We start from the raw sequence: 25,539 nt of genomic DNA, 5'->3' as shown, positions 1-25,539 counted from the left end.
GTTTTTGCTCTTGCTGAAATAGTACGTATTTCTCAACTTTTTGTACGGAAAGTGTTCAAGATTGAGGGCCATATGAAGAAGTCTATGCACTGTGTAAAAGTCATTATCTGTATTACTCACTGTATAGCTACACTTTGAAACTTGGCTCAGTGGCCCAGAGTTTTATAGCTACACATTCCATGCCCATTTATATATGCACAATGTAAGCAGAGTACCCAGGTAATATTATCCAAGAAGGACTACGAACACCTTTATTCCAGAATTGAATATCCCAGAATTGAAAATTCTAATTTAGGATATGGCATGCCACCTCCAGAATTACTCCTTTAAGATGCAAATATTTTTTGTGATATGGAAACTGTAACAATTATCCAGCAATTCCTTAGTTTATAAGATTCATTCTGGACCCCAGAAACACTCTGAGAGAATGGAATATAGGACAAGAATGGTTGGTTTTGGGCATAGTAGGAAAGAAGATTTAAAAAAAGAAAAGGCAGAAAAGAGAAATCACAGCAAAAGACAGTGTGAAAATGAAGACGGCTCAGCATGGCATCCTAATGAGATAAGAGGCAGCGTAAAGTCTTGGTTGTTCAGTGCATATTGAAGGGAAGAGAAGTTGAGAGAGAGAGAGAGCGAGGCTTTCACCTCTGAGTTCTCTTTAACACCAGCTCTTGGTTAAATTCTTAATTTTCCCTACTATTCACAATGGTAAGAGTCAACTTGCCACCATGTGTATCACCAATTACAAATTTGTTTTCACCTCAGAGAGCCTTTGCTTAAAAAAAAAAAGAAGAATTAGATCAAACAGCGTATCCCATGAAATATTTGCTATCCCTGGAGCATCGGGAGCTCTTCATCCTGTGAAGTTGAGGGTTCAGAGCACTGCTGCCTATTTGCTTGTTATCAAGCCACAAACTTCTCTCCAGAATTCTCAAAATGAATGGGAGAAATTTGAGTCCACAGGTGAAATGAAAACTAATGGAGAAGGTGAGGCATTCTAGTGGAGAACACATTGGAAGTTTCAGTGTTGTTTGACTTATTTACCAAAAAGCATTAACAGGATTTCTTTGCATGTATATGGGATTTGATGCTAGGGACATTTCTTTTGGTCTCAGGCACCTTGAAAACAAAAACATATTTCAGCTACTTTTAAAAATAAAGCGTCACCCAATAATGCATTTCCAACTCTCTGCTTCCGGTCTCCACAAGAAACCTATAGCCACCACTACCAAGGCCATCATCACTGCCACTAAACGGTGGTAGCCAACCAACCGTGTACAGCACTATCGGGAGAGACAAGTCAGTAGAACCAGGTCTGAACAACATCAGTTTTAAGTCTCCACTGGCTTGGGCACAGTTTTCATCAAACAAAACATATAAGAAGATGTGAATAAGATCAAAATGGAATTACAAAAAGTGACCTATGAATGAAACCTTATTCCCTGAAACAGATGCGGCTCATGAGTTACTGGAGCCACACCAAACACACTTACATGGTCACTCGTACTGAGAATTCCTTTTCCATCAAGTCTGCAGATGCCCTGGGCAAATGATATTTGAGAAGGAACCAGGAAAGGGATGAAAGAACGGTAGAAAGCATTTCTCAGTTCTGCTTCCACAAGGCTGGCTGGCTGATCACGTACCTTTTTACCTTCAGGCTCACGGTATCTCAACACCACCAGCAAGAGAGCAATTTCTTCTAAAAGCTCCCTTACAAGTCTTAACATTCAATCTGCTTCACTGGCAGATCGAATCGTGTGTTCTCTGATCTGTGGTGTGGAATACATGCATAAGCTTAGACCAAAGTTCCAGGGCTGAGCGGGCAGAGAGTGTCTCTCTACCGACTTCACGTCATGCCCACAACTAGCTCTTTTGTAGGATAACCTAAGCCCTGATTTCATAGTTAGTTTCTCTTTGGGTCTAGGTGATTTTGCTGGGTGGCCTTTCCCATCTGCTGGTCTCTAAGGGTTTACTGTGCTCAGAATATTCCAACATTCAGTCTCCACCACCCCCACCTCCCTCAAAAAATTGTGTCAAGGTCTTAATCCTTTTCTTCCCACAGTCCTCTTGGTTTATTGTGAAAACTCACCTACCCTCTTTCCCAGCAGCCTTTGAGCTCCACACACCAAGGTATAAGGAGGGGATAGTCCCTAGTCATCAGGAAAAAAATGATCTGGTACCTTTTCCTCCAAAACCTGGGCTCATCTCAATACTGAAATGAAACTTGAGAGTTTTTTCCAAGTGAAAATAATAATTCCTTCAATGTGTTGATATCACCAACATAGAAACAAATGGTCTGGAAACTGTCAAATGGAAACTCGGTAGCTAAATTCTAGTGAAAACAGGCTTACCTTTCTAAGCACCTGATGACTAAGTGCTAGGTCTCTCTCTCTCTCTCTCTCTCTCTCTCTCTCTCTCTCTCTCACACACACACACACGCATACACGTGCGTGCGCGCAAAATGGGAGACAGAGCTGATTAGGGAGAGAAAAATATTTTGAGCACTGCTGAATGGCTGGTTGAGTTAAAATACTCAAGGCTAGGTTAGGGCGCCTGGATGGCTCAATCAACTGAGTGCCAGACTTTGGCTCAGGTCATGATCTCACAGTTAGTGAGTTCAAGCCCCACATAGGACTAGCCACTTATCAGCACAGAGCCAGCTTCAGATCTTCTGTCTCCTCAATTTCTCTGTCCTTCCCCTATTCATGCTCTCTCTTTCTCTCTCAAAAACAAATAGCATTAAAAAATAATAACAAATAAAATACTAAGGCTAGATTAAATTTTCAGGCTTTTTTAATAGGCAAAAGGCACATAGGTCACCTCTATTCAAAGGATTCTTTTGATACTATTTGCTTACACCAAATATCATACAACACGTTGTTGGGCAAACTGCTTCTGCTCTCTGCATTTCTCATATGTTTTCAACTCTGTTTGTGGATTGAAATTTTCTCCACATGTATAATCTAAACTACACTTCCCCCAGTCTGTGAGTCAGATCCTTGAGGAGTTCTTGCCTCCTATTAGGCCATCTGATTCAAGAGCGTGTAGCTTCCAGACCCTTCTTCAGGCTTGTCCTATGATGGCAGTGATTGTAGTGATGACTTCCGATAGTAACTTCATTACTGCCTTTGAGGAGAAAAGAATGGACAGGCCATTCTTCAGCTGCAGCGGTAAACACTAATCTGGCACAGATTTTGCATATAGATTTGTCATCAGGACTTTGCAAACATTTTATAACTTCAGTTGTTTCAATACCATAAAAGTCATTTTTTTTTTCAGAAGCATTCACACAGATCACTGTCAGACCTGCTTGAGGACAAAAGTTTATCATTGCTTTTTATTGCTATCATCTTCCCAAGAGAAACAAATTTATTACTAAATGTGCTAGAAATATTAGGGATCTTCAGGCCTTAAGGGCAATTTAAATAACGTTTACTGAAAAACTCCACATCAATATTTTTCTTATTAATTGGGAATCAATTATTAATATATTTCATAGTGATAGCATTTTCTTTGTTCTAGCTATTTTTTTCCTATCTGGAACACTTTTCCACTATATATATCTTCTCTCACCTACCCTCCTCTTTAACTTCCTTGCTCAAATGTCACCTTTTAATAAGGTCCAACCTGACCACACCATGAAAATTTACCACCTGGTACCCAGAATTCCCAATCTGCCTTACCTTGATGTATTTTCCCCAAAACCCTTGTTATCTTTTAATATAGCCAACAGTACACTTATTTAATAAGTTTGATGATTATTGTCTGTCTCTATGTTCTGAAATGAATGCTCTGTGAAGGCAGGAATTAGGGAATTAGGGGAGCTTTGTTCAGTAATGGATCCCCACTTAATAATACTGTGCTTGGCATATGGCACTCAATAAGAATGCGTTGTGTGAATGAATACGTGCATGAACAAATAAATAAACAAGCAAACTAAAGCCAAAAAAGAATGGTGACAGGTTACTGCTTTTTTGAAAGAGTTTGGTTGGATGGTAAATAATCTGCTGAAATAGTAAGATATGATTTCACAAGAAAAATAAATTCAAGCTGTGAAATGAAGCTACCTTTTACTTTTACAACTTGTATGTCACCATTTAAAAGTAAAAAGTGACCATTAATAGTATAATATACATTTGCCTTCTTGGTGGCCTTTTTGACATATAAAAATTGTATACATTTAAGGTATACAACTTGATATTTTGGTATATGTATACATTGGGAAAAGACTGGTACAATCAAGCTAAATAACATATCTGTCACCTTCACATGGTGTATAGAGAAGATTCCATTTAAGATCCATTGGAAATCTATAATCAAAATATTTCCATAAAGATTTCAAGTATCTGACAACATCATTAACTACTCTCACTCATCATGCTGTATATCAGATCTCTATAACTTACTCATCTTGTGTAAATGATACTTCGTAACTTTTGACCTATAATTTTTAGTCTCTTTTTGTGCTCACATTTTAATATAAAGTCCAACATTTTATTTTTTTAATATTTTTAAGTTTATTTATTTTGAGAGAGACAGAGAGAGAGAGAGAGCAAGCACACAAGGAGGGGAAAGGCAGAGAGAGAGGGAGAGAGAGAATCCCAAGCAGACTCCACATTGTCAGTGCAGAGCTGATGTGAAACTCGAACTCACTAAGCATGAGATCATGCATGACCTGAGCCAAAATCAAGAGTTGGATGCTTAACTGACTGAGCCACCCAGGTGCCCAACATTTTAAATGTTTGAAAGTCCAACATGTTTAAATGTTTCTGTTTGCTGGCTCCAGGAAAGATATTCTTGGCCCTCATGACACTTGACTCACAAAAGGAGTGACTGTGTGTGTGTGTGTGTGTGTGTGTGTGTGTGTTTTAAGTAATAAGTGTTACTACTAACTAGGATCTTTGTATCCTGTGTTCTGAGACTCCCTTTCTTCTAACAGTTACCGATCTTGATTCACTTAAATGAACATACATGGTTATTTAACTCTTTGCTATAATTTTAAATTTTCTTAGCTTTCTGGATTTGCCAAGGTGATTATAAATTATTTTGTTAATTATTTTTATTCAATTTCCCACCTAGATATGGGGTATGGGTAGCATGGAGGATAGCCTGTCTGGTTTTCAACAGCCTGAGCAGCATAAGTCAAAGCCACAAGCCTGTACATGGTCCCCACAGCCACACTATCTCTACTCAGAAGTGACTATTTCTCTCAAATTGTTGTTTTAATCTACTATTATATCTGGGCTATCCTATCCTTATTTTTCAAAGCTTTATTTTTTGTAGATGGGGAGGAATTTATATGCTCAAATAGTCAACTTTTACATGTGAAGAATAGCCTTAGTGTTCAGTGAATGAAACTGTCATATCTTTTTTATTTTACCAATGCTACAAATCTGGTGACTTTACCTGGCTTTTACAGGTTTTAATTTCTGGGTAGGCAATGTATTTTAAATTCATTATTACATAACACTAACATAATACTTTTAATATAAGAGTGATGAAACTAACAATAAGTATAGCATTTTTATTTTTTTTTAATGCTTATTTAAGAGAGACAGAGCATGAGCAGGGGAGGGCCAGAGAGAGAGGGAGACACAGAATCCCAAGCAGGCTCCAGGCTTAAGCTGTCAGCACAGAGCCCAACATGGGGCTCGAAACCATGAGCGAGATCATGACCTGAGCTGAAGTCAGACGCTCAACCTACTGAGCCACCCAGGTGCCCCCAGTATAACATTTTTTAAAGATTTGTATATATCTTCTGTGTGTGTTACCCTAGGTGTTGCACAAATTTTAGTGTATGACTTATGGAACGACATGTAGCATTTTAGTAAATACTGCCAGAAACTCACATATGAGTTTCTTTTAGGACCTTTTGTAATATTTGTCCTTTTAGAGTATCATAGTGGGCAAACAGCCTTTACAGATTCCATCTGTTTCCTTTATCTACAGATCTAATAATTACTGCTTGGCCACTTGAAATCTCAAGTCTGTTTCTCTCCCTTTTATATTACCCTCAGATACTTTCAAAAGCATTTGGCCAGGAAAATAAAAATTCTTCTTGAATTGAAGTATACCCTGAAAAGCTCTAGTTTTAATTACTGGAAAATAATATTAAAAATCAAAATTTGAGTGATAAGGGTTCACTTCGTATTGTTTCACATGAACATAGGTAGGAAATCAATTGCTATTATTCTCATCTAACTATTGTATCCTTCAGTAAGAAAAAGAAATCCTCTCTCAGGAATACATCGGAAAATACAAAGACATGACATTTTAGACAGCATCAGCATACTCTTAATAGAGAAAAGAAATAAAAGGGAGAGTAAGTGTATTCAGTTCTTTGAAATACCTACATCTTCCATTAAGTTTTCACTTTGCCACAAAATATAGACTAGGATGCATATGTTAGTGTGTATGTGTGATTTAGAACACATATCAATTGTAAAATCAGTCCATTTTACACACACACACACACACACACACCCAATAATACTTCAACCAATTAAGGAAATGGTAAATTTCAGAATTTTGGTATAAAGGCTAGTTTAGGGAAATTTCAAAGTGACAACCATAGCATCTTTGATAACTTTAGTTTTTATGTAAGAGTCTGAGTCTTCAAGGATTAAAATATGTCATATTTGTTTTGCATTCAGTGACAAATGCCCCTTCGATAATGAAATGCAGATAATCTAGAAAAATTAAGAGTCCTCCAAAAAAATTAAATTACCAATGGAAATGTTATTGTTTTATGCTAGAAGCCTGAGTTAAGGAAATCTTCAATCAATAAGAAAAAATTTTTCAAATTTGTTAAATACATATATTTTTAATATTCATTTTAATGTCAATTTCCAAAAGTTTGGAACCAGAACTTTTCAACATAAATTTCCATTGTATTTACCAAAGAAGTGATTTGACAGTGGAGTCTCTCACTTAGGGCTCAAATACAATTAAAATTACACCTAAACTTTTGTTTCCTTCCTTACATTTAAAAAAAACTTTTTTAATGTTTATTTATTTTTGACAGACAGAGACAGAGCATGAGCAGGGGAGAGGCAGAGAGAGAGGGAGACACAGAATCTGAAACAGGCTCCAGGCTCTGAGCTGTCGGCACAGGGCCCGACACGGGGCTTGAACTCACAAATCACGATATCATGACCTGAGCCAAAGTCCCACGCTCAAACGACTGAGCCACCCAGGCGCCCCCGCTTCCTAACATTTTAATCTTGGGGATGGGTGGAAAAAGCGTTAAAGTCAGGCATCATCTATATTCTAAGCACGCTGTCATAGTATGTATACTAACCAATTCAAAGTGACTGTCAATTTCCAGACTAGCTATTCAGAAATTAAATTTCATTTGGAGTGTAAAGTTATAGTGAAAAACAAAATTACTGGTTTAAAACACAGTTTAATTTCTTGACTCCATTCAAGTTGACTGATTGGACTCTATCTAAAATAAAGGTAACAATCCTTCAAAAATTTGCTTAGTCACCTTTACACATGTATTCATTCAGAACAGTAATATTTTTGCATTTTAAAAAAAGTTAAAGAAGGTTTTACACTTTTGCTGGAACAAGTTTTGGCCATTAGTGCATTAAAAAAATTAATAATTCCACTTAAAAAAGAATTACCTTTCCTAAAACATACCTTCTTCCTCAGCTAAAAGCAAAATGAAAGAAAACAAAGAGAGAGAGCAAAGCTAGCCAGGTTTTTCTCCCTGCCTTTGTCTGCCAGCAATTGTATGCAAGGTTCCACAAACCCCAGGAGAGGGAGGAGAAGGAGAAGGCTTCGATTTAATATTATTCCCTGTTTTTTGCCTCCCCAGAAAGTCCTGGACTGTTATCTGGGCAGCTCAATGCTATAAAATCTGCTGAGGCCCCCAAACTATAGTCTACCTGTTCCTGCCTTGTTACCACATTGTGGACAGCTGACTACTTTCTCTAGACTAGACTTGAATTTTAGGATATTTAATGTCAGCAATGTGGCAGCAATTTCAAGATACCAAGGGACCCAGAGACCAGTTAAATTGCTATTCTACTGGCCCTATATTCTCTACAAATACATTACAAAACATTTAGATAATCTAAATATCACTCCACCTATCTACAGAACTTGACAAAGTTATTTCCTCCTTCTTCAAACACTTCTCATGGTTTTTATGATACCCATTCACTCAGTTCTTCTTCAAGCTCTGCTGGTTTTCCTCATCTTCTCAAACTATAAAATTTTGAGTGCCCCAGGCTCATTATAAATTCATTCCTTAGGTAATCTAATAAATCCATGGCTGCAAAGCCTATCTATATGCAGTGACACAAATTTGCATTTGCAGTCCTAATGCTTCCTTTGAACCTCAGGCACCAGATCATTAAATAGCACCAACATCTCCATTTGGATGTCCAACAGCCACCTGGGCCTCAATAAGCTCAAATTTGAACTCCAGATCTCAACCATCAGCACACTTTGCCATAGCCCCTGGAACACCCCCAAGGAATTCCTGTTCTTAGGAAAGGACTTCTTGTTCTTAGGAAATGAAACTTCTTTCTTCCAGTTACTCAAGCCAAAGACACTGATTTCATCATTGACTCCTCTATTTCTCCCATGACTCAATCTACCAGCAAATCTTACCAGCTCCACCTTCAAAATACACTGAAACCTTTACCACTTGTCACTACATCTTTCCCTACCTGAGTAGTCCAAATCACCACTATCTTAAAAGCTTCCTAGTTTGTCTCCCTTTATCCACCCCTGCCCTCCCTCTTTTCTAAACACATGATAGATCACAACACTCCTCTGACCAAAAAGCATTTCAGTCAGCATCAAAGCCAAAAACTTTACAAGATCCTGCGTGATTTTTCCCTCCTTAACTTCTGACTTCATCTTCCACAACTCTCCTGATTCACTCTATTCCAGTCAGACTGGTAAGGCAAACACCCCTCCATGCCAGAGCCATTTACTTCCTGTTTTTTTTTCGGGGGGGGGGGGATTGTGTCCCTACATGTGTAACTGACTCCTTCACTTCCTTCAGATCTTAACTTCAAATTCATCCTTTCAGAGAAGTCCCCCTGACTACTGTATCTAGAAATTCTCCCCAGAACCCTCTCCCTTTACCAACTTTTTCCCCATAGCCCTTATCACCATCTTGGCATATTTATATTCATATTTGCCTTCCTGACTTTCTCTATCCCATCCCACCACTAGACTATAAAGTCTATAAAAACAGCACCTTTATTCAGGGTTGTATCCTCACACCTACAATAATGCCTGGCAGGTGGTAGATGTTTTTCACAAGTCTGAGCCAGAGGAAGATTGATTGTGAAGTTAATGGAGCATAACCTTCACTCCCCTCACTTGACGTGGATCCCTTGCAAGTACTGGGAATTGTTGGAAAGTGTTCAGTATTCTAGGTGCTGACAGAGAGGCCAGGTTAGAATAATGAAAATACGTAGCATGAGTGGAAAAGGGCCTGAAGGAGGGTCAGATGAGACCTCAGTCTCTAAGCCTTCAGTGGGTGGTCATGATTTCCTCTCTCATTCTAAGTAAACAATTATTCTTTTCCCAAATTGTGTTTACATCATTTTGCATCCTCTTTCTTTAACTGAATCCCTCCGAATTATATAAAAGCCCCACAAAACCATCATCTGCCAAAATAGATAACCCAGCTTTTCAGCAAGCAGAGAGCAGAGGAGTTTGTTTGCATTCAAGTACCCTCTTTGCAGGAGGATCCCAGACCCCATATGACCACTCTCGGGTCAGAAATTACTTATCCTAGCAGCATTTCCATGGCAAAGTAGATTTAATTGGCAGGTCTTTCTCTCTTCTTTAGCACCAACATTAAAGAGTAAATTAGTATGCATCTTATACAAAATTTCCTCTAGGAAATTATAAATATTGCACGTATCTTTGGTTGCAGTAATGTGAATCACTTATGCAAGTCATGCAAGTCATGGTAGAACTTGTAGAACTTAAAAAAGGAGTGAACAGTCACAATTTTTATTTTCATATTTTTCCAAGAAGATAGAGAAAGTAAATAATTAGAATATATATAAGTATTAAAGGAATCTTCAGGCCCATAAAGGAAAATGTATCCAAGTATATTTTCTTTAAATTATGGACTTGCCAGAATTATCTACATTTTATTGTTTGTATGTATATCTCAAACATTTCTAACCTTTGTTTTCTAAGTCATAAATTCTGCTTTGCTTTCCTTTGGCTGTCCGTAGGTCTCTGTGATTATTGTTTATTATGGTGAACATTAATGGTTTGTTCCTCTATTTTCATTCTTTTATTATTACTAATGAAATCATGTAAGGCTAGACATTTGATTTCAAATAATATTTTGTGTTCCATAAGTTTTGACATGTAGGTTTTCTTTAGATGGAGTTTTTGTTTTGTTTTAAACATACCTTGAAGTTCAAGTCAGTAAGCTTTGGGGTTATTTTTGACGAAAGAGTGACATGTAAGTATTTTTCTCCTACACTTTCAGGAGCACTGTGTGCAAAAGGTCTAAGAAGCAAAGACACCAGTAGGAGTAAATATGCTCAATGTGGAGATATAGGTCTTTGATGAAGAGAACCAGAGATCCCTGAAGAAATGGCTGATTCTAGAGGACAACACAATGAGCCCAGGACATATTGTGCCAGAAAGAGAGGAAGGGAGTTAAAAAAAAAGATGGAGGCATGTCCCAAAGTGACAAGAGCCAGTTTAATAACGGGGTTCCTACTGTCCAAATCTGGGACAATTTGAGGACCCAATTAATGTGCAATAATTGATTAAAGATATTTTTAAAAATCGGAATCCTTGACTTCATTTACAGCAGGTAAGTAAATGAATGAGGAGGAACAAAGGGACGGCCTTGCTTATAGTAGAATGCCAATTACTGACTGGTAAATACAAAGAGAATACTGGAAATGGAAAATCTTCATTTTGTAGCCATCATAGTAAAGATTAGTTATGAGATGATTCATCAATTTATGCTAAGTGTAGGGGGGATTTCTGATGAGCATAGGACATGTACACCATTTTAAAGTAAATCTCCCCAAAGATTACTTATTACCTACACTGGAAAAAATAGGGGTGCCTGGGAGGCTCAGTGGGTTAAGCGTCTGGTTTCAGCTCAGTTCTGATCTCTCCATTCGTGAGTTCAAGCCCTGTCTCAGGCACTGTGCTGACAGCTCAGAGCCTGGAGCCTGCTTTGGATTCTGTGTCTCCCTCCCTCTGACCCTCTCACAATCACACTCTGTGTGTGTGTCTCTCTCAAAAATGAATAAACATTAAAATTTTTTTTATTTTTTATTTATTTTTTTTATTTTTATTTTTTTCCAATATATGAAGTTTATTGTCAAATTGGTTTCCATACAACACCCAGTGCTCATCCCAAAAGGTGCCCTCCTCAATACCCATCACCCACCCTCCCCTCCCTCCCACCCCCCATCAACCCTCAGTTTGTTCTCAGTTTTTAAGAGTCTCTTATGCTTTGGCTCTCTCCCACTCTAACCTCCTTTTTTTTTCCCCTTCCCCTCCCCCATGGGTTCCTGTTAAGTTTCTCAGGATCCACGTAAGAGTGAAACCATATGGTATCTGTCTTTCTCTGTATGGCTTATTTCACTTAGCATCACACTCTCCAGTTCCATCCATGTTGCTACAAAGGGCCATATTTCATTTTTCTCATTGCCACGTAGTACTCCATTGTGTATATAAACCACAATTTCTTTATCCATTCATCAGTTGATGGACATTTAGGCTCTTTCCATAATTTGGCTATTGTTGAGAGTGCTGCTATAAATATTGGGGTACAAGTGCCCCTATGCATCAGCATTCCTGTATCCCTGGGGTAAATTCCTAGCAGTGCTATTGCTGGGTCATAGGGTAGATCTATTTTTAATTTTCTGAGGAACCTCCACACTGTTTTCCAGAGTGGCTGCACCAGTTTGCATTCCCACCAACAGTGCAAGAGGATTCCCGTTTCTCAACATCCTCTCCAGCATCTATAGTCTCCTGATTTGTTCATTTTGGCCACTCACACTGGCGTGAGGTGATATCTGAGTGTGGTTTTGATTTGTATTTCCCTGATAAGGAGCGACGTTGAGCATCTTTTCATGTGCCTGTTGGCCATCCGGATGTCTTCTTTAGAGAAGTGTCTATTCATGTTTTCTGCCCATTTCTTCACTGGGTTATTTGTTTTTTGGGTGTGGAGTTTGGTGAGCTCTTTATAGATTTTGGATACTAGCCCTTTGTCTGATATGTCATTTGCAAATACCTTTTCCCATTCCGTTGGTTGCCTTTTAGTTTTGTTGGTTGTTTCCTTTGCTGTGCAGAAGCTTTTTATCTTCAAAAGGTCCCAGTAGTTCATTTTTGCTTTTAATTCCCTTGCCTTTGGGGATGTGTCAAGTAAGAAATTGCTATGGCTGAGGTCAGAGAGGTCTTTTCCTGCTTTCTCCTCTAGGGCTTTGATGGTTTCCTGTCTCACATTCAGGTCCTTTATCCATTTTAAGTTTATTTTTGTGAATGGTGTGAGAAAGTGGTCTAGTTTCAACCTTCTGCATGTTGCTGTCCAGTTCTCCCAGCACCATTTGTTAAACAGACTGTCTTTTCTCCATTGGATATTCTTTCCTGCTCTGTCAAAGATTAGTTGGCCATACGTTTGTGGGTCTGGTTCTGGGGTTTCTATTCTATTCCATTGGTCTATGTGTCTGTTTTTGTGCCAATACCATGCTGTCTTGATGATTACAGCTTTGTAGTAGAAGCTAAAGTCTGGGATTGTGATGCCTCCTGCTTTGGTCTTCTTCAAAATTACTTTGGCTATTCGGGGCCTTTTGTGGTTCCATATGAATTTTAGGATTGCTTGTTCTAGTTTCGAGAAGAATGCTGGTGCAATTTTGATTGGGATTGCATTGAATGTGTAGATAGCTTTGGGTAGTATTGACATTTTGACAATATTTATTCTTCCAATCCATGAACACGGAATGTCTTTCCATTTCTTTATATCTTCTTCAATTTCCTTCATAATCTTTCTATAGTTTTCAGCATACAGATCTTTTACATCTTTGGTTAGATTTATTCCTAGGTATTTTATGCTTCTTGGTGCAACTGTGAATGGGAACAGTTTCTTTATTTGTCTTTCTGTTGCTTCATTGTTAGTGTATAAGAATGCAACTGATTTCTGTACATTGATTTTGTATCCTGCACCTTTGCTGAATTCATGTATGAGTTCTAGCAGACTTTTGGTGGAGTCTATCGGATTTTCCATGTATAGTATCATGTCATCTGCAAAAAGCGAAAGCTTGACTTCATCTTTGCCAATTTTGATGCCTTTGATTTCCTTTTGTTGTCTGATTGCTGATGCTAGAACTTCCAACACTACGTTAAACAACAGCAGTGAGGGTGGACATCCCTGTCCTGTTCCTGATCTCAGGGAAAAAGCTCTCAGTTTTTCCCCATTGAGGATGATGTTAGCTGTGGGCTTTTCATAAATGGCTTTTATGATCCTTAAGTATGTTCCTTCTATCCCGACTTTCTCAAGGGTTTTTATTAAGAAAGGTTGCTGAATTTTGTCAAATGTCTTTTCTGCATCGATTGACAGGATCATATGGTTCTTATCTTTTCTTTTATTAATGTGATGTGTCACGTTGATTGATTTGCGAATGTTGAACCAGCCCTGCATCCCAGGAATGAATCCCACTTGATCATGGTGAATAATTCTTTTTATATGCTGTTGAATTCGATTTGCTAGTATCTTATTGAGAATTTTTGCATCCATATTCATCAGGGATATTGGCCTGTAGTTCTCTTTTTTTACTGGGTCTCTGTCTGGTTTAGGAATCAAAGTAATACTGGCTTCATAGAATGTGTCTGGAAGTTTTCCTTCCCTTTCTATTTCTTTGAATAGCTTGAGAAGGATAGGTATTATCTCTGCTTTAAACGTCTGGTAGAACTCCCCTGGGAAGCCATCTGGTCCTGGACTCTTATTTTTGGGAGATTTTTGATGACTGATTCAATTTCTTCGCTGGTTATGGGTCTGTTCAAGCTTTCTATTTCCTCCTGATTGAGTTTTGGGAGCGTGTGGGTGTTTAAATGGAATTTGTCCATTTCTTCCAGGTTGTCCAATTTGTTGGCATATAATTTTTCATAGTATTCCCTGATAATTGCTTGTATCTCTGAGGGATTGGTTGTAGTCATTCCATTTTCATTCATGATTTTATCTATTTGGGTCATCTCCCTTTTCTTTTTGAGAAGCCTGGCTAGAGGTTTATCAATTTTGTTTATTTTTTCAAAAAACCAACTCTTGGTTTCGTTGATCTGCTCTACAGTTTTTTTTAGATTCTATATTGTTTATTTCTGCTCTGATCTTTATTATTTCTCTTCTTCTGCTGGGTTTAGGCTGTCTTTGCTGTTCTGCTTCTGTTTCCTTTAGGTGTGCTGTTAGATTTTGTATTTGGGATTTTTCTTGTTTCTTGAGATAGCCCTGGATTGCTATGTATTTTCCTCTCAGGACTGCCTTCGCTGCATCCCAAAGCATTTGGATTGTTCTATATTCATTTTCATTTGTTTCCATATTTTTTAAATTGCTTCTCTAATTGCCTGGTTGACCCATTCATTCTTTAGTAGGCTGTTCTTTAACCTCCATGCTTTTGGAGGTTTTCCAGACTTTTTCCTGTGGTTGATTTCAAGCTTCATAGCACTGTGGTCTGAAAGTATGCATGGTATGATTTCAATTCTTGTATACTTATGAAGGGCTGTTTTGTGACCCAGTATGTGATCTATCTTGGAGAATGTTCCATGTGCACTCAAGAAGAAAGTATATTCTGTTGCTTTGGGGTGCAGAGTTCTAAATATATCTATCAAGTACATCTGATCCAATGTATCATTCAGGGCCCTTGTTTCTTTATTGACCGTGTGTCTAGATGATCTATCCATTTCTGTAAGTGGAGTGTTAAAGTCCCATGCAATTACCACATTCTTATCAATCAGGTTGCTTATGTTTGTGAGTAATTGTTTTATATATTTGGGGGCTCCTGTATTCGGCGCATAGACATTTATAATTGTTAGCTCTTCCTGATGGATAGACCCTGTGATTATTATATAATGCCCTTCTTTATCTCTTGTTACAGCCTTTAATTTAAAGTCTAGTTTGTCTGATATAAGTATGGCTACTCCAGCTTTCTTTTGACTTCCAGTGGCATGCTAAATAGTTCTCCATCCCCTCACTCTCAATCTGAAGGTGTCCTCAGGTCTAAAATGAGTCTCTTGTAGACAGTAAATAGATGGGTCTTGTTTTTTTATCCATTCTGATACCCTATGTCTTTTGGTTGGCGCATTTAGTCCATTTACATTCAGTGTTATTATAGAAAGATATGGGTTTAGAGTCAATGTGATGTCCGTAGGTTTCATGCTTGTAGCGAGGTCTCTGGTACTTTGTCTCACAGGATCCCCTTTAGGATCGCTTGTAGGGCTGGTTTAGTGGTGACGAATTCCTTCAGTTTTTGTTTGTTTGGGAAGACCTTTATCTCTCCTTCTATTCTAAATGACAGACTTGCTGGATAAAGGATTCTCGGCTGCATATTTTTTCTGTTCATCACATTGAAGATCTCCTGCCATTCCTTTCTGGCCTGCCAAGTTTCAGTAGAGAGATCAGTCACGAGTCTTATAGGTCTCCCTTTATATGTTAAAGCACATGTATCTCTAGCTGCTTTCAGAATTTTCTCTTTATCCTTGTATTTTTCCAGTTTCACTCTGATATGCCGTGCAGAAGATTGATTCAAGTTACGTCTGAAGGGAGTTCTCTGTGCCTCTTGGATTTCAATGCCTTTTTCCTTCCCCAGATCCGGGAAGTTTTCAGCTATTATTTCTTCAAGTACACCTTCAGCACCTTTCCCTCTCTCTTCCTCCTCTGGAATACCAATTATGCGTATATTATTTCTCTTTAGTGCATCACTTAGTTCTCTAACTTTCCCCTCATACTCCTAGATTTTTTTTATCTTTTTCTCAGCTTCTTCTTTTTCCATAATTTTATCTTCTAGTTCACCTATTCTCTCCTCTGCCTCTTCAGTCCGAGCTGTGGTCACCTCCATTTTATTTTGCACTTCATTTATAGAATATTTTAGCTCCTCATGACTATTTCTTAGTCCCTTGATCTCTGTAGCAAGATTCTCTGCTGTCCTCTATACTTTTTTCTAGCCCAGCGATTAATTTTATGACTATTATTCTAAATTCCTGTTCTGTTATATTGCTTAAATCATTTTTGATCAATTTGTTAGTTGTTGCTACTTCCTGGAGTTTCTTTTGAGGAGAATTATTCCATTTTGTTATTTTGGATAGTCCCTGGGGTGGCTCGAAACTGCAGGGCACTTCCCCTGTGCTGTCTGGAGTAACTTGTGTTGGTGGGCGGGGCTGCAGTCAGACCTGATGTCTATCTCCAGCCCACCACTGGGGCCATAGTCAGACTGGTGTGTACCTTATCTTCCCCTCTCCCAGGGGCGGGACTCATTGTGGGGTGGGGTGGCCCCCGTCTGGGCTACTTGCACACTGCCAGACTTGTGGTGCTGGAGATCTGGCTTATTAGCTGGGGTGGATCAGCAAGATGCACAGGGGCGGGAGGGGCTGGCTCAGCTCGCTTTTCCTTGAGATCCACTTCCGGAGGGGCCCTGCGGCACTGGGAGGGAGTCAGACCCTCCAGAGGAATGGATCCGCAGAAGCACAGCGTTGGGTGTTTGCGCGGTGCGAGCAAGTTCCCTGGCAGGATCTGGTTCCCTTTGGGATTTTGGCTGGGGGATGGGCGAGGGAGATGGCGCTGGCGAGCGCCTTTGTTCCCCGCCAAGCTGAGCTCTGTCATCCGGGGCTCAACAACTCTCCCTCCAGTTGTCCTCAGCCCTCCCGTTCTCCGAGCAGAGTTGTTAGCTTATAACCTTCCAGATGTCAAGTCCCCCTTGCTGTCGGAACACACTCCTCTGGCCCCTCCGCTTTTGCAAGCCAGACTCGGGGGCTCTGCTTGGCCAGCGGGCCGCCCCTCCACCCTGGCTGCCTCCCACCAGTCCGTGGAGCACGCACCGCCTCTCCGCCCTTCCTACCCTCTTCCGTGGGCCTCTTGTCTGCGCTTGGCTCCGGAGACTCTTTCTGCTAGTCTCTGGCGGTTTTCTGGGTTATTTAGGCAGGTGTGGGTGGAACCTAAGTGATCAGCAGGACGAGGTGAGCCCAGCATCCTCCTATTACGCCATCTTCCCAGGATCCCCCCAAAAAAATTTTTTAGGGGTGCCTGGGTGGCTCAGTCGGTTACGCGGCCGACTTCGGCTCAGGTCATGATCACATGGTCCGTGAGTTCGTGCCCTGCGTCAGGCTCTGTGCTGACAGCTCAAAGCCTGGAGCCTGTTTCAGGGGCGCCTGGGTGGCGCAGTCGGTTAAGCGTCCGACTTCAGCCAGGTCACGATCTCGCGGTCCGGGAGTTCGAGCCCCGCGTCAGGCTCTGGGCTGATGGCTCGGAGCCTGGAGCCTGTTTCCGATTCTGTGTCTCCCTCTCTCTCTGCCCCTCCCCCGTTCATGCTCTGTCTCTCTCTGTCCCAAAAATAAATAAAAACGTTGAAAAAAAAATTAAAAAAAAAAAAAAAAGCCTGGAGCCTGTTTCAGATTCTGTGTCTCCCTGTCTCCAACCCTCCCCCATTCATGCTCTGTCTCTGTCTTAAAAATAAATAAACGTTAAAAAAAATTTTTTTTAATTTTTTTTAAACTACAATGGAAAAAAATAAACAGTAAATAGTGGGAAAATGTAGACCTTAATCAGGTGATTAAAATTAATATCACTAATGAAGAGCAAGTAGACACGGGCGTGCATCGGGATGCAGATGTCCTGAGAAGGACACCACATCCCTAATGTATTATTCGGTCCTGGAATGTATAATCTGAATCTAACCATGAGGAAACATCAAGCAGGCCAATAAAGATCATCACATTAAAAACAAAGGTGGAGAGAGACTACCCTTCAAAAGCAGCAATGTCATCAATGACAAAGACTGTGGAAACATTTCAGATTAAAGGAGGCAAAGGAGACATCCCAAACAAAAACAATGTTGGATCCTAGAATGAATCCTCCACTGGAGGGAAAAACATGCTGTAAAGGATAATATTTAGATACTTGACAAAATGGAAATATGGATGGTAGATTAGATAAAAGCATTGTGTTAATATGACACTGAAGTTGATAATCGTACTGTGGATACATCTGAGAATTCGCTTATTCTTAGGAAATACTGAGGTATTTGATGGTCACGTAAAAAAGTAAAGAGCCTTGATATATGAACTAACTCTCAAATGATCAGGAAAATATATATATATATACCTGCACATGCGCACACATGCAGAACAAACACAAATTATGAAAAATAAAGCAAATAGGGAATATCTTCACTGTAGATGAATCTGGGTAGAAAAATGCATGAATATTCTATGTGTTCTTACTTTTGCAGCTTTTTTGTAAGTTTCAGGTTGTTTTCAAATAAAATGTTAAAATTCCAAAGATGTTTTCACGAGGTTGGAGTTTCTCTTGTATTTATTTTATATGACAGTTTCTAGTCTATTATTTCGTGGTCACAAATTATAGTCTACAATCTGGTTTTTGAAATTTGTTGGCATTTTCTTTGTGAGTCGATTTTTATAAACATCTAGGGGCACTTGAAGAGCAGTTGTTCTTAGTTTGTAGAAATCATTTTTTTCTTTGTTTACAGAAGCTTTAAGAGTATTATGGTATGTTGTATGAAGAATATTTGCTCACAAATCTTATATTTTTAATGTGAATTTAACCATTACAAAGGACCATGCTTTGTCTTACTTAATACTTTCTTGGCTTGGCTGCCTGGTCTAATATCAACATCCTGAGCTCTGCTTTCTCTTGGTAATTTCCATCTTTGTTTTAGTTTACAGATAAATATAGTCAAGATTTACCCCTAGTCTTTTTGCTAAAATTTGACTGTTTATCTCTTGATGACTATCCCTTACCTGTTAGTAGATTTCTCATAAAGGATCCATGGGGATGTTTCCTCAGTTAACCTATGTTTAAAATTATTTATCTATAGTCTTTTATTTAAGGGACAGCTTGGTGGAATCTAAAATGCTTGGTTCACACTCTCATGAGTATCTTATTAGTGTTTTTCCATTGTGTTCTGGCATTGAGTGGTAAGCTTATTCTGTTTGTTATGATCTTTTGGCCATACTTATATAAAATTTGGGGTTTATGAGTTTTCCTTTTTCTCTTACCTTCCATAGAGATGAATTCTGCGGGTTTATTTTTCTTTCTTTCTTTTTTTTGCTTCGGTAGTAGTAAGTGGTAAGAAGTAGGAATGGAGTCGCTATCCGGCTCCTATCAGAACCAGAAGTTTGGGCAATTTTCTCACCTCTCATCTTCAATTTCTGTAAAACCTAGACATCCACTTCAGAAAGTTACATGAGGATTAAATAAGATACCTATATTAGAAACTTAGTGTACTGCTTGGCACACAGAAAATACTCAATGCACATTTTTTCTGCTTAGTCACTGGTAACACAGTTAGGTTGAGGCCAAATCTTCCTTCATCAAGACATGATTCATAAAGAGAATCATTAGAAGCTATGCTATCTGTATACGGTCTGTCATATTTAGCAAAAGTCTTGGTCATTAAATATAGAAGATTTCTTCATGAAATTGCATACTTTGTGGTTGAGGCAGTGGGGAGGTTACTGAAACAAATGAACAATGAACAAATGAAGAATACCCATTTCCTTTAGTAAATGAATGTTTACTAATTCAGAGGTCACTTTCATTGCTTTTGACAGCTTGACTGCCACTGGACACAAAGGCCTTTCCATGCAGCAAAAGGCAGATTATACCTCACAAATCTAGATTAACTGTGATCAAGTGACAGTACCTTGCTAACATATTTTTTAAAACTCTAACTTCTTCAAGGAGATGATTAAATGACCGATTTCCCCACAACTTTCACATTTTGTTTTAAAATAAATTTATTTTTTCCCACAAGGTATTATCAATTACTTTCTTCCCTTGATTCCTCTCTCATCTCTTCTCCTGAGGTTCCCATTAAGATTGTAGTTTTACTGAGAAGCAGAGAAGAACAGCGCGCGCACACACACACACACACACACATACACACACACATACACACACAATGAGTATATAAAATTTTGTAAACTAGTATTAGTTCTTTCATCTTGTTATATGGGATGGCTGAAAAACCCCAACCCACTGAAACTGTCAAATTCATAAATATTTTTGGAACTCCCCTTTCAGAAGTTTCTTCAGTATAATTTTTGGAAGCCAACATCCTAAAGCCTGTGCTTTCAACCACAGAGTCATCATATTCATTTTCTAGGGCTGGAGAAACAAAGTACAGAAAACTCAGTGGCTCAGAACCACAGAAATTCATCATCTCACATCTCTGGTGACTAGACATCTGACATCAAGGTGTCAGCAGGACCACACAGTCTCTTTCTGATGGCTCTCAGAAAAAAAAAAAAATCCCACCGTGTCTCTTACAGCAATGCTTGGCTTTCCCTGGCTCTGAGATGTATCATTCCAATCACATGAATATCTGCTCCCTGGGTGTCTTCATGTATGCATGTCTGTCTCTGTTTCTCTCCTTTTTTCTTTGCTCCAGATGTATGACATTAAGACCCAACCTAATGACCTCATTTTAACTTGTTTACCTCTGTAAAAGATCCTATCACCAAATAAGATTATATTCAGAGGTACTAGGGATTAGGATCTTAACATATCTTTTTGGAAGAGATAAAATTCACCCCATAACAGCTGCCTTCCTTCTAATAAATATGATTTTTCTTTTTTAAAATATTGAAAACTGCATTTAAATGTGAAACATTCTTTTTTTTTTTTTTTTTTTTTGCTGCCGGGCTCGGGCTCAGCAGCCGAGTTTATTCAATCCCTAAACACGGGACCGAGTGTCTCCCCCTAGTAAATGTGAAACATTCTTAGAAATACCATTTGAAAATGTAATATCTTCAAATGCTTCCTTTTTAATAGTAGTTGAGGTATGTATGTATACAAATCTACCTAAGAATAAGAGCCTTTTAGCTTTTGTAAGACAGGAGAAGGGAAGGAGCGTGCATGTGAGTTGTCCTGATTCTTAGCTAGTTCTTTCACATTCATTTAAGATTCCAGGAGCTGAGATCTGCATAACTACCATGTCTAAGCCTTCAGAATAATCCCTTTGCCTAAACTAAGTCTTGAGCTGGGACAGTTTCCTCATTAAAGGCCTCACAAACATAATTATCTCAGTGCCTGAAATAGTTTGTGCCAGAATTTGAGGACAGATATCATCAGTGCCTTCCTCATTAAAGTAAACTGATCCAACATGATTAATTCCAAGTTCGCTTAATATGCTCAACTAATGGGTGGATGGGGGAGTATGAGAAATTTCTCACTACCTGGTAGATTTTATTTATACCAGACAACATGTTACTGCAATGTCTTGGCCTTGGGGGAAAAAAACGTCTTCATAAAAAATGTCCTTGTTCAGTAATCTTTGCTGAGCCTTTTAGGTACAAGTTTAGAATACATTATCCCAAAGGTTTTTGGATTATACTTAGTTGACGGGAAATAAAAAATAAATTTTTTTGTGAGAGAAAGTTGCAAGAGAAAGGATTGTCATATTGGGAAACTTCTCATGTCTATAATATTACACAAAACACACTTGGACTTCAGAACACTATCTCAACCTATTTTTTCTTAAATAACAAGGAGTGACCCACAATCTTAAGAGGACCTATCAGACTCTAGAAATAGTTCATTCTCTATTCCTAGAAGAGTTGCACACTAAAAGGATTCTTCACCCTCAAAGGGGAATTACAAAGTTTTACAGAAATATACACATTGACTGACTACATGTCAAGTTAAAACAATTCTCAACAATGGGGCGCCTGGGTGGCGCAGTCGGTTAAGCATCCGACTTCAGCCAGGTCACGATCTCGCGGTCCGTGAGTTCGAGCCCCGCGTCAGGCTCTGGGCTGATGGCTCGGAGCCTGGAGCCTGTTTCTGATTCTGTGTCTCCCTCTCTCTCTGCCCCTCCCCCGTTCATGCTCTGTCTCTCTCTGTCCCAAAAATAAATAAAACGTTGAAAAAAAAAATTAAAAAAAAAAAAAAAAACAATTCTCAACGTAGTACATCACTGAGGGAAAAATCCAAACATGCGGTGTTTCTTCCCGGTTGAAAAACACAAATTCAGTAAGAAGTTAACAGGGATTCTATGATAAAAGGGCTACATAGACAGTAAGTTTGGGAAAGGGGGCCCAGTCATCCCCACTGAGAGATTCACAAACTATTGGCATACTAAAGCTTTGGGAAACTCTACAGTGAAGAAATTCTCTCTCTCTCTCTCTCTCTCAATGCCTTTTAATTCTAGAATTTTGAAAATCATTTGTCTACAAAACCAAATATGCTCTTATTTAACACCCACTGATATCTCATATCCTATAAAAAGAATGAATCACAGTATTTCCTTTTTGTTTTTAAGCAGCTTCTAAGATGCATTCAGTCCAAGAATAAGCTGAGTGTGTGTAACTGTCTATACTCACTTCTGTTTCTGTCTGAATTTAAGCATCGGGTGATTTTGTTAGGCACTTTCTACATTAAGATGGGAAGCAATCTTACATTGCAATTTATACTTTGACTAAAACTCAGTACCGCCGGCACAAACTCTCCATGAGATTTGCATTTTAAAACCTTTGATCTCTTAGTAACTTATGAACTGTTTTGGAAAGTTCAGGCAATATCAGCAGGAACAGAAGATTTGATGTGTTTGGGGGCCAGGGAGGAGGCCTGGGAGAAGAGGAGGATGGGAAGAGTGCAGAGGGACACTTTGCCTCCGACTCCATCTGTGCTCTGATCGGATGCCCAGGAGCTGGCACTGGCTCTTACAGCTGCTGCATTCCTGCTTCTCTCCTGCACCCTCCATGGCACAGACCTCACCATTGCCCAGCTCATTTCAACCCACACTGTAGGTCTCTGTGAAAACATTTCTTCTGGGATGCCTTCCTGAAGCCCCCAAGTCTGAGTTAGATCCCCTCCCGTCCTATTCTTTCCAATAGCACGGAAGTAATTTCCCCCATTTGGATACTAACCACATCTTTTTTCAACGTTCATTTACTTCTCTCCTTGAGCGACCTAGTTTTAACAGTGAGACCTATATCTCCATCACTGTTTATGGCAGGTACCTAGCACAGTGCTTGGCAAGTGAAATGTGCCCCAAAAATACCTGTTAAGCGTGATTGTCTTTGAACTTCTGCTATTAGCCCTAGCTGGCTCTAGAGTTAAATCTGGGAAATGGGTTAGAATTGCCAGCAGGAATGGCTCAGGTAGGCCCCTTTCTCTCTTTCATTCTCTCTCCTTCCAACCCTGAATTTTCTCTTCTCCTCCCTCTATTCCCTTTTTCAAAAACAGTTATTGTTTTATCTCTTCTTCCAGGCTGGTCCATTTTCCCTCCCTCCTCCAGCCACTTCGAGTTATTGCCACTGCAAACAGGTCACTGTTTCCATCTCTCTGGTCTCCTAAACTACAGGCAATGGGTGGGGAAGGAGTCAATTACTCAAAAATCCCTCAAGTGAGAAATGAAAACTGTAAGGGCAAAACAGAGAAGTACTGAGCAAGAAGGCTCCAGGTGGAGAAAATTAAGGTGAGGCTCTTTACACTGTAATGTGTATGTGTGTGTGTTAGGGGTGGTGGGTGGCAAAGAGGAGTATAAATGGTACATTGAGTACCATTTATAGGAGAACAGTCAGTAGTAGCAGAAATTACATGTATTATAGGAATAACATAGACCAGAAAAACTCAAAATGTTGTTTGTCCATGTAAAAGTGATAATAAACTATTTGCAATATTATGCTTATTGTGATAATGTATTGCTTAATTACCATACATTAATCATCATTAAATATTAGCATAAAGTGTTATTTTTACTTGATTCCACTTGTTCATGTATTTCACATATAAATATATAAATGCATGCAAACAAATTATACAACTATATCATAGAATAATGTATTGTGTCTATATACAACAATGTATTATTTTCACACATTTGTTGGGCATTTTCATGTAGTGAACAGTTTATCTGAATTTAGGAAGGTACCAATGTAGATGAGAAGCAAGAATTGAATCTTATAGGTGCCTCAAGAAAAGAAAATTTGAAACTTACAGAGAGTATCAGAAATCAGATATAGAGAGTGAAGGAAAAGCAAAAATCATACACATCTCCCAAGTATCTCTCCTGCAAGACTGGGTGTGTGGGCTTCACTCTCCACATTGGGTTGGGATTGTAATAGCAGAAACATCAGAAGGGAATTATATCTTGATGACAAGACACTTTCAGGTACCTCACTTATCTCACTAACACTCAAAAATAAGCCTTTATGAGATGACTCCTTGGCACATGAAAATGGAGAAGCAAGAAAACAAAGGATCAAGTTCTTCTGGTCCATCCAAAGTAAGCTGCAGTGTATTCAGAGTATTATGATGCCCATTCACAATATGACCTCCAATAAGGATATTTTACTTACATCGATAGTCAGACGGAAAAGTAGAATTGATAAGAGATGGGGGGATATATATAAGATTTTGAGGGCTATTAACTTTGAGATGGAGGAAAATAAAGCATGTTGAGAAAAGCAATTTAGCAATCTTGACCACATAACATTGCTAGTTACTTTTAGGCCAAATACAGAAGTACTTATAAAAGGGAAGAGAAGGAAAGGGAGGGATAATTTAGATAGTTTTCATGAATAGAGTTCAGATAAGCAGAGAGTTTAGATAGCATATTAAAAGAGACGAAAAAAGAATAAATCAATGGATGATAGGTGAACATGTATGTCTACTATACATAATAGAAAAATTAGATTAATAATTGAAGATTAATGAAGTGTTGGTAGAAATACTGTACAGAAAATTTAAGATATGGATAGATACATAGGTAAATAAGAAGATGGGTAATACACTTAGGAAACCAAGTCTACAGCAAATCATTTTTATTTCCTCTTTAACAGACAAAAAAAAAATTGCATTGATGGGATCCAATTGCCATGTGGCACAGATTATAGCTTTCCCAGAATGCCAGAAGATACCTTTACAAAAGATGGAGTCTGCTGATATTTCTACTTGTCTGTTCAAAGACAGCCGCAGCTTCATGACGAAAAATCCCTTCCCTCTAACATTCGACTTGTGCTCTACTGGAAACTGCTCCAAATCATGGAAGAAAATCCATCTATTTGAAGAAATCTGCCTTGACATCCCAGAAACATTTCCACCTATAAATTCTGAGGTCTTAAAATTCGCATCTGCTACCAATTATGACTTTACAACACACATGTAAGTTCTAGGAGAGTGCCAGTAATGCATAAAATAACTACAGTGGCATAAGCTATATGTATTAATAAGTTTAAGTTCTGGGATAGATAGTAATAGCCAATGTTTTTAGGAAGCATATTTTGTTAATTTCTAGTAAAACCTGTATGACAAGAATAGGTGATCTTTAAAAAAAATTCTTTTCTAGAGTAGAT

The sequence above is a fragment of the Lynx rufus genome, unplaced genomic scaffold (assembly GCF_022079265.1).
Source record: "Lynx rufus isolate CCGP_SWC_20201006 ecotype Redwood Valley unplaced genomic scaffold, mLynRuf1.p SCAF_20, whole genome shotgun sequence".
NCBI classification, from domain to species: domain Eukaryota; kingdom Metazoa; phylum Chordata; class Mammalia; order Carnivora; family Felidae; genus Lynx; species Lynx rufus.
The sequence above is the reverse complement of the archived record's forward strand: the minus strand, read 5'-3'. Positions refer to the sequence as shown.